Source organism: Cydia fagiglandana, chromosome 5 (assembly GCF_963556715.1).
Source record: "Cydia fagiglandana chromosome 5, ilCydFagi1.1, whole genome shotgun sequence".
NCBI lineage: Eukaryota > Metazoa > Arthropoda > Insecta > Lepidoptera > Tortricidae > Cydia > Cydia fagiglandana.
Window position 1 is genome coordinate 7,036,211 of NC_085936.1, and position 17,409 is coordinate 7,053,619.

Here is a 17,409-nt window from a genome sequence, read left to right on the forward strand (position 1 = left end):
AAATCACCCAAATCTGCATTGCATACCGAGCATTCTATGCAAATAATCCAAACAATAATTGATTCAATCGAAGTTCGTAACTAGCGAAACAACGCTGGGTAAGGGCATTAAACTGAATAACCTGGTTATCCTGTACTATACGAGTTACATAACATTATAGATATATACCTATGTATTGTCTATATGTATTGGGTAACATCTGCAAGTGAGGTGTTTGAAGTAGGTACCTAAACTAAGGCAAAAATGCGATGTAACGTTAACTGTTTAAGAGAGTTATACTCTGTATATTTAGGGTACTTAAATAAAAGTACGAGTAGACAAATACTTTGTACATTGTCGGGTAGGTAGTCATAACATTTATTGATTAACTAACCAAATACAAAAATCACCTGGAGCTGTTACCGAACTACCTGACTTTAACCTACAGTATTTGATCATTATTACTCTCTTTTAAACACCTAAAGATAGAGACTATAGCGTTTTTTTTAAGACCGGGCCCTAAAGTGGCAAGTTTGATCGGATTATGTTTCTGGTGTAAATCAAATGTGATAATTATTTTTGCCGTCAACATTCGGTTGCATTCTGGATTTAAAAAACTTATAGTGCTTTGTAGACAATCCAGCTTTTGAAGCATAAGCGTAGGCTTGACAATCGCCATTCTTTATTCATCACTTAGCTTGCACTGAACTAATTGTCAACAATGATTGTTAAGCGTTCGGTAAGGTGATTGAAGACGTTTGACAAATATATTTTGGCATTTACGTATTTGCATCAATTGAACTTCGAACGGGCTGGTCAATTATCGTCAATCACGAACGTCCCACGGCATCAACAGATATCATAAATTTTATAGCATTTTTGGGAAAATTCAAACTGAAATGGTTAATTAAGGTTAACATTAACGTATTTAACGCTAGTTATTCATTAGGGTTGAAATTGTTTATACGAATAATTCCGTTGACACCAATCCGCTGCACCGAAAATGCTATAAAATTTACGATGTCTGGTCATCATAAATGTGCTTTTACTTGTGAAGCATGCTAGGTTACGTCCCGATAGAAAATATTTATTTAATAACATTGTAATCAGCTTCAGCAAATTATATCTTGGACTGAACGCCGCACAAACGAGTCTATCTTAAAGGAGCTCAATATCACCACAAGGCTATCCACCATCTGTACCCAAAGAGTCCTCAAATTCTTCGGCCACACAATCAGACGCGGCACGGACACGCTAGAAAGGCGCATTATTACCGGGAGTGTCGACGGATGAAGGAGTAGAGGGCGTGCACCCAGTAGATGGTCAGATGTGGTACACAATATTACCCAGACTTCGCTCCAGGCAACAATGCAGATGGCCGAAGATCGAGAGGCCTGGAGAGCAGTAGTAGGAAGAATAACCCATAGGAGTCACGTCCCTCAGACATGAGGTCACGACCACGAAGAAGAAGAATCAGCTTTTGACATTTTTATGTAGGTACAAAAATGTAATCATTGAAGTTGGAGTAAGACTAACATAGTTTATTTCGCTCGGGGCAAGCCAAACAGTATGAGGAGTCCATAAAAGTGATAGTCTTACCCCGGTGATAGTCTTACCCCAGCTTTCATTAAAAAAAGTTTCAGTTCCTCCTTTTCCCAGTCCATAATAAAATCTCGATATCGAAGCTTTTGTATAAACGAAACGTCAGATCAGATTATATTTGATAACTTCCGATTAACTCATTTCAATTTTACTTTGTCCTTTGATCTTTATAATTATAAATGTGGCGTTTACACATAACGTAGTAGGTATATATAGGTAGTTATATTTATTTCTATATGCGTCATGAAACGTGATTTTGATGTTATCAAGACCCGCGGGTACCATCATTCACTTAGTTGCGTTAAGTTGGCTAAGGCGAAGAACTTTGCCCCCTTGGGCCACTCCGCTTGCAAATAAATCCCAGTTGTTGATGAATGGGACACTATTTCATCTTAATTATTTGTTCTTTGTTCATTTAATTCAAGGGTAATGCAAATTTTTATGACGAGTACCTACCTGTTTATTCATGTTGTTTTTTCTAATGAATTGGCTCAGTAATAAATTGAGCTAAAATTCTGAAAAAATTATAGGTAATATAAAAATGACTTTAACTTTAGGATACTACCTAGTAAAAGTATTAGAACAAATTAAATTATTTTCAGAAAATATATCAATTTGTTTTTATTTCAAGTAGAAACACTATTATATTACCTGAGATGATCCAGTTAGAAGGTCCGAACCATACTGTTCTACCTTAGGGATGGCCAGGGAGCGCCATAAGCCCTCAGTAAGAAGTGCATATATTTGGAAAAAAACGGCCAAGACCATGTCGGTGTAGGGTTACGTAGTTACCATTCTGTCAAAATAGGCCAAACGGGGGCTATTCTGCCCTCCTAACGATAAGTGCAATAACTAATTTTGAAATCTCAGTCGCTTGTGTGACACATTGTATGAGAACAAGGTATATTATTTAATGATAATTTAATATGAGTTATTGCACTTATTGTTAGGAGGGCAGTATTAGTATCATAAGATTCATTTAAGAGAGTACCTTTGCAGCGCTTTGTACTTGCGTCTTTTTACTAAGAAAAGAAGATTTTTTGCAATAACTCAAAAATGACTAGACCGATCATGTTCGCTATAGTTTTCATTGAAAGTATTTATTAAGCTCTTATTTCACGATATTTTTCATATTTTTTGGACCCGTGGTTCAAAAGTTAGAGGAGGACACATATTTTTTTTCTTTCGGAGCACATATTTCCGAAAATATGAACTAAATCAAAAAATGGTTTTAGAAGATCCATATTCGTTTTGAAAGACCTATCCAGCGATAACCCACACTATTGGAACAAAGTAAAAAAAAAAATTCAAGTAAAACTTTTTGTATGGGTAAATACCCCAAATTTTTTTTTGTACCTTTTATTTTACCGTTCGGTCGCAATACATGATTTATGTATCCATGCCAATTTGCAGCTTTCTAGCACTAACGGTCACGGAGCAAAGCCTCGGACAGACAGACAGACATGGCGAAACTATAAGGGTTTCTAGGTGACTACGAAACCTATGCAGCTGTGGCCCGTTGTCCAGAGGACGCTGGTTCGATTCCAGCCTGGGGCACTGAAGGCGTTAGTCACTTTTTCTTAATATATGACATTTATTTCAGTTGACGTTAGGATGTTGATATAAAAGTACTAAACGAATTTGAATGTTTTTAAGAGAAATGTCTATCAATTTAAACCCAGGGATCAAAGTAAGTAACTGTATTGAAATAGTGTTAGGGTAAAACAGCACGTTGAGGGACTAAAATAATGTTTAGTTAAAATTCCACTAGTGTCCGCAATTGCCTAGTGTGGACCCGTAATAACACACGTTCCGTTCGGGACAAATTTAAACAATTAAGTTTATATGGAATTTAAAAATAATGATATATGTAATACATGTATAAACAAAATGATAACTATGTATTTAGCATTACCTATGCCGATGCCGTTAGTAATGAATGAATGAATGAATATTCTTTATTTCAGACCAGGTCCATATAAAATTAAAATGAGTAAAATTAAATTAAATTAAGTTAGGTAATAATGGTATTAATTTAATATGAATTAATCGACACTAGGTAGTTATAACAATATTGTAATATGGAGTGGCCGCGTTGCACGTATATTAAGTAAGTATTTAGAAATATAGGAAACAATTGATTAATGGTTAGTACCTACAAAAAACTTATAAAGGTCGATTTTCGACTTCGCCTACACAAGTTTTAAAGGTGTCTAAATATGTACATATAGCTATAATTTTTTTTTCGACTGTCTACTAACCTAATATTAAAATAAAAGAGCACCGTATTTAGAACATAAATGCTTTTTCAATTTTAACGCCTACTAAAAAGGACTTTTTTTAATGCTGGTCGTATGTCACACGCAGTAAGTGAAAAAGTCAGAGCGGAACAAGAGAGTGTGGTGAAATACGGGGCTAAACATTGCCTCGTTACATCCACCCGGGATTATCAACTTGGAATTGCTCCACTGAGCAATATGAATATTATGAGGTTAAAAGCAATGAAAACTCCATTTTAACCCTCCTGTATTTCACTTCCCATAAAAACTTGGGATTCCGTGAAATTTATTGGGGGAAAAAAAGGTCTACACGGTCCATCATTAAAGGTAAATTGCTCTGCTTTATATCCGTTGAAATGTAAAGCGACTAAAACGTTTGAATGCCACGCTCGTGTCGGCGCCGGCCCTCGCGGCGTCGCCGCCGGTTTTTTCTTTACTGACATTTCATTTGTTTCGGTACCTACTTTTTATTAGCTCAACTATGATATATTTATGTAGTAATGTATATCTTATCAGCCACATATTTCCTACCCCAAGCGCTTAATCGGTCGTTGCCCCGTTTAACCCTCGGAGGGTGTTTATCATTGTTTATTTTCGTTTCGTAAAAATCTTACACAGGTATGCACGCATTCATTTCGTAAATTTTGTAATTAATAGGTTAGATTTTATAACTATAATTGTTTTTTAATAATTGATGTTTATTTACCTATTTATTAAAAGTTTATTAACAAAAAAAAGTATTAACAATTGATTACGTTTTTTTAATACAAAACTTGTTGCTTAATAAAAGAAAATTAGATTAAAATCTAACTTAAAATTTATGCTCTACCGACAAACCCAAAAAAAGTAGCACACGCCGACTTTTCGGCCAAATTTACAGAATCGTGTTTACGTGTACGAGTAATCGTGTCATATACGAGGGTATATGACATATGACCAGCGACAGAACAGAATCGCGACTATGAGTGACATTCCATTTCCAACTGCAGCTGCAATACTGTTCATTTTACTATGGAAACGCGTCGCTGTCATTGTCAATTTCCATAGAAAATGAACAGTATTGCAGCTGCAGTTGGAAATGGAATGTCACTTTAACCATACTTGTCGCGACTGCATCGCTACAAAAATTCGCCGTGCCCTCCCAAAAAAATAAGCTTTTATTGAACTTGTTAGATTTATGTTTGTCGTTTTATTTTATGATCATTTATAAAATATATACTCCATGATATGTATCAACAATTGATGACGCTGTTACCGTATCGAAAAGCAGTATCTTAAAATTCATTTAAAATAAAATAAATATGTACTTACGAAAGTTTTGGATTCTATTCGTATATTCTTAATACGTTTATCGGAGCTAAGCATTAGCATTGTGCCATCATATTTGCTTATATTTTTATGAAATATCGGTACCGTAGTACTACCTACTATAAATTAAACAGGTATATTGTCGGATCTTCCTAAGGCAGGTATTGGCATTTTCTAAATTTGCTTACTACTTCTTAGCGATTTTGAAGAGGCGTATCATATCGCTTTGTTGATTTTGTCGCCTACTATCCACTAGTATCCACCCACACACCATCAAGAGGGATATCGATAAGCTTCTAGGACAGTATTGATAGGTTAATTAATTCAATTAATTTGTAAAATGATGTCGAAGGATAAAAATAGCTTAATCCTACAGCGTAGGTAGCTTGTACCTACTGAACGTTTGACATTTTATTTTAACCGTGAATATGAAGTCAATTTGTCAAAACGGATTTTTCTATATTGCATTTTTAATTTGTTAGAAACATATGTGTGCTACGCACGCACACAGTTATAAGTATGTTATATAAAATGTACTATCTTTATAATTTAAAACATGAATTTAAAGGTTTAAAATACTTTGAGTGCCAGTTATTTTTCGGTATAATACTGCTACTTGAATTGATTTGTGCTGAATATAAATGTATATACTTTGAGTCACATCAATGCTAAAGTGACATGATATTACCGAGAATTTAAAGCTACAAAATTTTATAACAAAAATTAATTAATACCTGCACTTATTTAGTAACCATTCAGGTGAAAAATAAATGAAGATTTAGTAGTAAAACTAGTACCTAGGAATTTTGCACAAAACAATTTGCTATATTTGGGCAAATGGGATGGACTAACCCTGAGCTGAACTCCAGTTACATCCAATGGAAATTGGGGCACTATACGTTACATTTTATCAAGCCCGGGCCAATAACTCACTTCTACTCAAACAATAACAAGGGCAGAGCTTTTAAAATATAAATTAAAAGTTGAGCAACGAAATAACGAGTAGCTACAACCGTATTGTATTCAATTTGAAACTTTGTTTGATAGCTTTAAGAAAACCATAATTTAATCCATCATTCCGCGCCGATGTTTACCACGGATTTGTTTACGAGTCTTAGGAGTCGATAGGAGATTACGGCGCGATTCGGGAAATGTATTAGAGATTAACTAGATATGATATAGTAACGATATGTGACGTTCCACGACAAAAGGTTCGACGACCAGTCTGGCCTAAAGGGTAGTGACCCTGCTTATGAAGCCGATGGTCCCGGGTTCGAATCCTGGTAAGGGCATTTATTTGTATGATGATACAGTTATTTGTTCCCGAGTCGGGGTTGTTTTCTATATACATATGTAAGTATTTATATATTATATATATCGTTGTCTGAGTACCCACAACATAAGCCTTCTTGAGCTTACCGTGGGGTTTAGTCAATTTGTGTAAAAATGTCCTATAATATATATATTTTATTTATTTATTTAAAGGTACCTTATGGCCGCAATCATATTGGAGCGGCGTTAATAATAGCGTAAGCACCAACCGCTATAGGGTACCTTTTGCCGTGGAACGTCACATATCTTCACTATTTCATATCTAGTGAATCTCTAATTCATTTCCCGAATCGAGCCGTATGCCGCCCGCATCCGTGGATTGAGTGATTACTCGGATTCATCGGCCATCAGTCTGCGGTATATCAGTGATAGTTAATGTACTGCATCGCTGTTAACTTTCATTTGTAAACCGAGTGTATGTGACAAATTGACGAGGCGCGATGTTGGCTACATAACATTACGAGTACAGTCGAAAGTTTTAATTTATATGACCCATTTTGTAGCTTGTCATGGCTCCTCTACACGATGGGCCAGCGCCGGCCACTCCAAGGGACGCAGCCATGCGGTAGAACGAGACAGCAATATCACTTGCTCCCTCTAACGCATAAATGCGTCCCTTGGAGTGGCCGGCGCTGGCCCATTGTGTAGAGGAGCCATCACAGTGACAATAGTATGAGGTCTCTAGTGACTTTCATATTGATTGTCAATGTGACAAGGTATGAAACGGGTCATAAATTAATACCATTTTAGTGTAAAATACCGCAGCACTGTCTATTTTCTACCTAATATTTAGGCTCAATTTTCTACCTAATATTTAGGCTCAATTTTCTACCTAATATTGAGGGTTAAATTTAAATCTAGCTTTAAGATTACTTTGCATGCTATTGTACAGCAAAATATGTCTCGGTCCTGGATTTTTTTCTATTTACTTATCACTTATTACTGTACCATATTTTATGCGAATAAAGGACTTTACTTACTTACTCAAAAACCAGGAGAAAAGAGACATTATTTTGAATTTATAACCTAGGGCTGTGTCTGTACGCACCCCTTTTTGTTCTTATTTCACCCTTGTGAATGAAGGTGATAATGAGAGGGTGAGTTGAGAATTGAGTTGGTTACTTTAATTGGAATCAATAGAGCTCCCGTACTAATTTACTGGTAAAGGGGGTTTACTTCTACTTGTGGGGTAACATTTAATATCTATTTGAAAATATAATGAATTTGTTTTTTAACGGTTTCATCACATATTTCTGTTAATTAAGGTTACCAACCACATTATAGGTAATTTTTCTAAACTTGGGTTCAAAAATTTAATCCCTATTCCTCAAATATTTATTCATATCGTTTCAAAGTAACCCCAGTTTATGGTAAACCCGCATTGTTACTGACAACTAGATAAACTAGCACACGGGTGACCATATAAGGGTTCCGTTTTCCATATTAAGGTACGGAACCCTAAAACACCTACTAAAGCGTGAATTTCACATAGTCGCGTGACTTAAGTTTCAAGGTTGGAGGCTCCATTCAAAAAACGACACACGCCTAAATAACTATACTCATAAGTGTATACCCACGATCGGTGGCAGCGTAAATATTGTTTGCATGTCTTTAATCGGCATTAAACTAGGTAGAATATTTATATTTATAGAACCGCATAGTGACCTATTATAGGGCATTTATTTTAATCTAAATTGTAAAAATATTGAACTCTTAAAACATCAAATGTTGAAGGTACGCAGGTTCCAAGAAACTTAAAAACCGGGGTCCAAACCGAAATACTTCCGATTTTAGAAACCACACGCTTAACTGCCAGGCTAACAGCGCGCAGCGGTTAGCAGTGGCCATAATTACATATATTATGTAGGAGGTATGTATGTAAAATACAACCCAATTCATACTACAACTGTACCTTTACCAGGAGTAGGTATAACGCAGACGGCCGCATTAGCGAGCGATTGTATTAACTCAGAGTGCATCTCGTTTGCCGTAATCCATTATATGAGCAAACCACGTTATCAATATTGCAATACATAGAAAATTATGGCTGGCAAAACTATGTACCGTAAGGAACTCTAATTTTACCGTTGGCACCCAAGTAAATAATTACCCCCTTATTCATAAACGTTTACTAAAGTTGACAAGCCGATAATAATCGTTTGTCCCTTTCCATCATACCAATACGTCAGAATGGGATATACAAATGGTGGACTTAATGTCTAAAGGCATTCTCTACCAGTCAGCCATCAGGCTAAACAGAAACAGTAGAAGGCATAGGCTGGTGTTTTGTGTTACTATATTTGAACAAGATTTATTTCGACGTAAACAATACATATACAATTTATGGAGGAGACAGTAGGGAGCTACATAAAAAATATAATTATGTATGTATGTATATATTTCTTGAGGGATCTTCACTCTTCAGTATAATGTTCAGTAGAGGATTCCTGCTCCGTCTTCGCATTCAAAAGCTTTGATAAGTCGTCTCGTACCTCTGACTCTTATGGAGGTGTTTTGTGTACGTCCAGTTACATTTCATAAAACTCATATATACACAGCTACAGTTTCTTTTTTAGGTAAATACATACACCGGTTTCAGTTAAAAATACTTTCATAGCCTAGTTTTTGTGAAGAGGTTTCTCGTATCTGAAAAAAGCATTTCGTGTACAGCTTGAATATCAAATCTCCAATTTAGTTCGATAGCAGGCTTCGACTAAAAACCGGATATCGCTACTGCAATTTACTAGACCAGGTACACATATTCACATAATCGACAACACAGTTAAGCTATGTAATTAATCGAAGTGGAGATATAATTTGTCTTCGTCATGGAGCAAATAGCTAATTCCCCATTAGGGACACAATAGCCCGGGCGAAGGCTCTTATTGATTACCGGCCATTGTTCGCTTTCGACCGCCTTAAATGATACACTTGGCACGATTAACGTGACAAGTATCGGCTACGTTTACAGGATAACGTGATAATGATTGTCATTTGTCGATAGCGTGATAAATAACCGGTGATTTCTCGAGTTCGGTGTTATGCCGCCATAAACGTTTATGACGCTATTACGGATGTGCGTTATAAATGGTTTCTGATTTTATCCAAAACTTATTTCAGAGATTATTTTTGTTGGTCGTTAACTCTTTTCATGTACTTGTATTATATTGCTTTATTAATGTAGAAAATAGTTGCGAGTGACGACATTCTTTCTTTGTGTCGAACCCTGGTTTGAATCTCGGTAATATTGTTTTGTGTGAAGAGCATGGGAAATGTTTACGTACCTACATTTTATACCAAGTATTTTTTTACTTTAGGTTCATAAATTGTACCATTTCATAGATACATAAAAGTCATGGTAACTATTTTCCCATATCATAATGACGCAATGAAGTCGATAGTAATTATTTTGGTTTATATGTTTTCTCTCTTTTAGGGCTAGGAAACTATATACCTGCTTAAATCTACTTATTATGTCACAATCTAATTATTCTATAGTATAATTAGATTATGACATAATTTATGACATAATGATAATAAATAGCCCATGTTGGCTGCTCTGGCTGCTCGTAGATAGGTAGAATTTAATATTTACAATTTATAGACGGGTCCTGAGTGGGACCTGTGTCGAAACGTCGGTAAATAAACGCAATAAAAAAAAATATCGCTACTTATATAGGTACCCGTTTATACATGTAAGTAATAGATATAGTTAATTTAGTATGCTACCATTTATAACAACACGAACTTTAAAAAAATAAATAATTGACTATGACTTTGTTAGTTGTCCCTGAATGCAAGCCAAGAGGCTACGATTAAATACTTCTAATAGAAACGGTAACGTATAACAAAGCATTTTGAATAAAAAGAGCGCTCTGTTGGTATTTTAAGTGGAAAATATTTCTGATTGACTACAATTTTCGTTTTATTAGAAATAAGCCATAAAATTAATAGTCCTTGATAAACGTTTGCGCTTTACAGCCTTTACCTTTTGTAAAATATAAGAGTCTGTTTTCATAAAATCTTCCTTTCCTTTTAAGTATTCTTCTTTGTATTCGACAGCTACTATTCAGAGCGTTGCACTGCAATCTGCATTCTGTGAAAAGAATTCAATTCTGATTAATTTTGATTATTATTGCATTTCAACGTGTGCACGTTTTAATAAAGAAAGTTTTACAAATGATTTTATTGAAAAAAAAAAACGTGGCAGTCTTAAAGTTAAATATTGACGCCGATTTTTTTTATAAAATTAATCAATTTCATATTTAGTGAATATTTAAAGTAAGCCGACTTAGCCGAGCTTTATCCTTATAATATTCGCTAGGAATGTATATTGTATAATAATCTTCATTAGGTACTATTCCCTGATACTACTTACTGTAGGTAATAATAATAAAAAGGAGGAGTTTTTTTAATTGTTTTGTAAGTGTTTTTATATTTTAGTTTTATATTCATATTATAATTAACCTAACTTAAGAAGAAAAATAAATAAAGAATAAAAAGGAGCAAATACTAATTTTAACAAAAATAAACATATTATTCGAAGTTGCTAAATTTGTAAAAAAAAAAGCTGTCTTTTTATAATGAATTTAATTGACTCACCGCGATGTTTCGAAACAAGATTGAAAAATAATTTGACTCTGATGGCAAGTTCAAATTAAATACTTATCACCGTAGAAATGGTTTAAAAAATCTATGACTGTACTTAACTAACTTAATATTTTTGGATTTGTAAAGCACCACCTAAGTTTAAATGTTCTTTGTTACACTTCCAAATTGTTTTTTTGGTAGGTATATAGCAAATGTCAAGATGATAAATATTACTTTTTATCTATTATATACCCAAGTAACAAAGAAATTTGATCAATATCCTAAAACCGATTTTGTTGTTACAAACCGACCTATTCGCAGATTTCAATTTATGTGTAAGAAGGAAAGTTTTTTTAATATTTTTATGTAAACATTTTTTTAGTATAGTAAGCGGTAGGTAAATCAAATCGTATCATGTGGACGACGTTATAATTTAAATATTTTGATACCTAAGCAACCTACAAAAGTCTAACCACGTTAATTTTTCACGTCAATTGCTATGTCAATAAGCCCGTGCAAATTTAGCGGGGCCGGACCATAGAATTTCAGACTAGTCGGTAAATATAGTCATATCCTTAAAATAATAAACAGTAACAAAATTTGAAAACAATTTAATTAAAAAAAAAATGCTCGATCTAGGATATAACAATATGGCATGTTTCGCTCGAATCTGCAGGAGCAAGAGTGGCCACTGATCGTGGCTATCATTGCAGACTTTTGAGCGACTCGTTTAATAACACGTCGCAAACCATATAGAAGACATGAAATGAAAATTCATAACATACACAATTTAATACATAATGGGAAAATTTTACATTTGGTATATTTAATGATATTATTAATTATTACGGGGGGCATATTCGAGAAGGCACATTTGACGTATCACGTGGATATCCAGTTGATGCGGATAAATCGCGACTTGTGGAATTGCGTACAATCGCCACCTGTCAGTGAACTCTATCCACACTAGAGGTGGGGCGTTGAACCGAAAAAATTTTTGGGACAGGTTTTTCTTAATGGACGACTTTTTGTTTGTCGAGTATTTAAAAGCAAGGACTTTAATTATCGAAATATAACAAATATGAAGTTGCCAACACCTCGTACCTCCATTCTTACCTTTACTTTAAGTAAAATATTTTTTGTTAACTGACAGTCGTCTGTGTGTCTGTTGGATCAAAAAATAACGGAAATAATTTTTACATTGTTAATATGTCATTTGATTAATGGCCTTGACTCAAAACGTCACGATTACGTCAGATCCCTACTAATGAAAAGTCGATTTTTGCATAAATAACCCTTATTTGTAAGACGCTTAAGTACGGTAAACACGTAAATTGCCTATTTGGGGTGATACACGTAAAACTGGTATTTTCATAGAAACGTACTTTTGATACGCATTTTGCCAACGTGTCCCAGGTCTAGTTAGGATCGCAAGTTGTTGCATTTGACAACGTGATCGTAACTGTCAACGAACATGCGATACTAATCAACTGTTGATTTGATGTGGATGTGAAATGTCAGATTTGCACGAGTGGAATAAGGCCCCGGGAGGTTAATTGAAAAAGTCCTGATAGTTATAAATATTGTCCTCGAGCTATGGCTTCAGTTTATATTTAAAGCTTTGGACGGATGCTGCATTTCACACTGTGCCTGGCAACCGATTATATATGCAATCATCATCATTATTCCGTTTTGGCAAGATTGTGCGAGATTGTACTCAGTCTATCCTAATGCTTAATTAAGCTGTATTTATGATTCGTAATATTCATATTCCTGAGCTTGAATTCATCAATTGACGGCCACTTCGTACATAAATAAGCAAGGCAGGGGTAGGTTATGGAATTCCTGAAACAGCTTGTGTGCTGAGGCGTCCGCAGACAAGCCAGCCATTGCTCGAACTACTGAGGCTCGGCCCCATTGCTCGGTCCCGTACGTTAGCAGGGAGTGAACCGCAGCTATAATAACTATGTATTGAGTATTCTTCTACTCCTTGCCCTTATCCCATGTTCGGTGAGGTCGGCACAACATGTTTTTCTCTTCCATTCTCTTTTTCTTTTGTCACCTCAGAACTTCCCCTTTAACTGAATTAACTGTGTTGACGGCGCGGGTACCACCGTCTGTATACAGAGAAATCTTATATCTTTAAAAATAAAAGGTCAGCAATGGGAATGTGACACAAAATGGAGTCGCAAACGTTCATACACTATATCAAAAATATAATCAACATGCTCTCCTCAGTTGGTAAGGTGTTTGATGCGTCTCTACTCATTGAGGGGAAGTGTATAGTAAAAGTAAAAAGCTGAATTGTAGCCAGTCACCGTCCCGGGACTCGTAAAAAGAAATTGCTTCCAGTCCGGCGACGTTTTATTGACTTATTAACATCGATATCAGATCGTAACACTTGAATCTTCGATCGTTGGCAAACATTGAGTCAATCTGTTGAACCAGCTTGGTATTCTAGTGATGCCTTTTTTGCATTTAATGGCTTTGAAGTTTCAGTTTTTGGTAATCTCTTAATCATAAACTTTTTATTTTTCTGTAATTTTTTCTACGTTTATATTATGGAGGTAATTACTTACCTTCATAAATGTAGAATACTACATTCCAACTAACTACAATCTAACTAACTTATAAATTATATCTATCTACCTTTAACTACAGGTATAGATTTCATAAGATTTATTTTAAACTATCCAAAAAAAATGTTTGTTCACATGTTTAATTACTATAAAAGTTTAATTAAGTATTATCGCCGTTTCATCTTTAAGACGAAACAGGAGTTGAGTTTAAATATTTTAGGTAAATATATAGTTTTAGTACAATTTTGAAGTTTCTTGTCTAAGCAATAAGCGTCTTATCTTTAAGTTGTACTTACTTGTACTTTTCGTATAAATTCCAATTCTGACATGTTTACCGACACACTGTGTAATCTATTGTAAATCTACTTAAATTAACCTATAATGATATGTTAGATTAGATATTGCACGTTTAAAAAGTTTTATAGTTGAAACAGTGCAACTTTCTAGAAAGCATAAATGTGGTTCTAAAATAGTCAACTATATAATTGGGCAAGAGTCGTGCAAGTATGTTTGTGTTTTATGTCGGCTATTTACCGTCGGAATATACTTTACGAAGCCCGAATTTTCATGCAAATCAAGCAATCAACCGGTAAATTTTTTATGTGTAATAAAAATAGTAAATTACAGCGCTTATTTGAAAGCCCTTGGCTGTAGCGATACCGATCTTTATTGATAGTTTATCAGGCGGAAATATGAGGTTGCGATAATAACTGTTTTTAGTACCGCTAAATAGAAACAAGCATCAATATTTGATCGTAACTACTACGATAAAAGGAAAGGGACTACGCATTTAGTCGGTGTCAATTTCATGTTTGTTTCACAAAATAGGAATTATAGAAGATAGTAACGTGATCTATTTCGTCGGGTGACAAGCAAAAGTCACTAACTAACACCATTGAAAGTATTGGACAATAAACCGTGTTAAAAGTTTAATAAAGTGCATTGTTACTTTAATTTTTTGATAGTGCTTAATGACTTTTGCTTGTCAGCCGACGATTTGTCCTTGAACGTATTTTCTTGAATAAGTAACAGGCCAGTAATATCTACGTGGATACTTAAATCACATAAATTATTATGTTTGAAGAAGTGGTGGCCGAGTGGATATGACGTCTGACTTTCAATCCGGAGGTCGCGGGTTCAAATCCTGGCTCGTACCAATGAGTTTTTCGGAACGTATGTACGAAATATCATTTGATATTTACCACTAGCTTTTCAGTGAAGGAAAACACCGTGAGGAAACCTGCATATATCTGCGAAGAAATTCAAAGGTGTATGTGAAGTCCCCAATCCGCATTGGGCTAGCGTGGGGACTATAGCCCAATCCCTCTCGCGCATGAGAGGAGGCCTGTGCTCAGCAGTGGGACGTATATAGGCTGAAATGATGATGATGATGATGATTATGTTTGAGAATGTATAACAATAAACATTATAAAGATACAATGTCATATTGAACCTACATATAAAATTTGTAGTTATGTTTTACACAGAAGTATGTATGTAGATAAGTAGGTTCGAAATTCGATTCATTTTCTGCATTCGTCCCTTTCGCCCCTGGTATAATTTCAGGTGTCAAGGAAAACTAAAATCATTAACAAATGTTATTATTATTTATTGTTCCGCTGATATTAAGGAAGGACTGGTTCATAAATCTGCATACACCAGTAGTTTGATAGTTAATTAGTTTTTTAAGTAAACGTCTTAATTTCCTCCTAATAGTGTCATTCACCTGGACATTTACCTTAAGTAGTCGTCTAAAAATGTGTTATAATCACAAACAGCTGACCGAGTCATTCAAGTGAAGTGTTACAATAGGAAAAGCTCGAGTTCACACTACGCTAGAACTGAGTGCCCCCATGGGTATGGCCGTCGTGATTTTCTGCTTTGCTACACGGATGTTATGAAACATAAATACAATTGTTTCGCCAAGGAAACATAAATAAAGGACATGACAATTCGTTGCGTACGAGTATAGTGCGATTATAGCGCTGCGAATAACTGCTAATATCATTTCGGAACATTATTTATTGTCTGTCTATGTTTGACCTAAACAATATTTTGCTATTGTATACATGGCATAATTGAGGTATTTTATTGCTGAGGCTATTTGTGCGTATTTTGTTATGGCTTGAGCTCTCAAGCTCATGTACGATACATAGAGACTTTTTTGTACAAATTTATTTTATCATAATTTTGGTATGTTTAAATATCTATTAGATATCTTTTAGACATCACCAAGATACGATAACGATATGTTTAAGATCTGACGTGTCAAATTTGACATTTCCGCAATTCTGGAGATACTCTTGAACGATTTCCACAGGATATGACCCCATGATAATTGGTTCCCCGAATTGCGCTGCAAAAGAGAACTAGTTGATATCTAAACTGTAACGTATCTAGAATGGATCTAGTACGTGTCGTCTCTTGTGAATATCTTGAAGTTCGAATACGGCAGTATGTGTCGTAATAAGTACAACCTGTTGTATAAGTGTATAATGTGATGTTTGCGGACAAGATATCTTGACTGGACCCTTATTTGATGATTAGCTATAATAACAGTTAAATTGAGAACGACCTCTTTTATGGGGTAATAAGTTAAACATAGTAAGTAATAGTATTAACGCTATCCGTATAAAAAAAAACCTGTATTATTTACGAAATAAAGTTCGTTTAAGTAGGTACATTTGTTTATTCCCTCTCTAATACTGAGAGATTTTTGATTACCTACTGTTAGATTACATAGGTACAATAAAGAGTAAAGTTCACACGTATGACTACGATACGACTAGACTACGGCAAAACTAAAATGTTTGGGTACGACTCCTAGATTGACAGACATTGTATTCTTGCAGCCCCCATTTTCGTTTTTTTACGGCAGCTTGTACACTTTAAGGGCTGCCCGTTAGTTGTGAGGGTAACATCGTAAAATTATTTATTTATACGACCCAATTTCAGAGGTATGCTAGTCGACAAAGTATTTTCGATTCTTATCGATGTCGAATCAAGGGTCAATGCTTCAGCGCACACGTTGGATGGTGTTATGCACTCTGCCCGATTTTGTTGTGAATTCCTTTTGTTAAAAATAGGCTAGGAACCAAAGTTCAAAGTTACTCATTGCTACGTCACGTGCGTACAATATGTTATATGCGTTTATAATTGCTGTCACCACCTCACCACAAAATGATTTATTTAATTCACCATAGGACTTAATATCCTTTTATAAAAATGATGAAAGTATTATAAATATGATAACATTTTCTACGAATCATGCATGTAGTAGAATTTTATCGTATCATTTCAAATTTCTCTCGCTCTTTATAAAATCTAAAGATTCATGATGTACTTTTCAGTTTAGCTGTAAATCTTACATCAATAATGTAATGATATTAATGAAAATTATAATTTAGTAGTTATAACCGAGTGTACATAATATTGCCTCATAATAAGGCTAAATTGCGCAGTATCGAATATTAACTAACATGTTAGAGGTCTCCACATATCTGCAGTAGGTACCTAAATACACAAAATTATTAAGTGATCCAGACGTCAGTCACATCTAATTACCAAATATCTGGGAGACCGAGCTTTGCTCGGAAAACATACAAAAACTCAAAAATGCGTTTTCCCAGAGATAAAACCTAGCTAGATCGATTATTCGGCCCAAAAAACCTCCATATACCAAATTTCATCGAAATCGTTAGACCCGCTTCCGAAATCCCCGAAATATATATAAATAAATA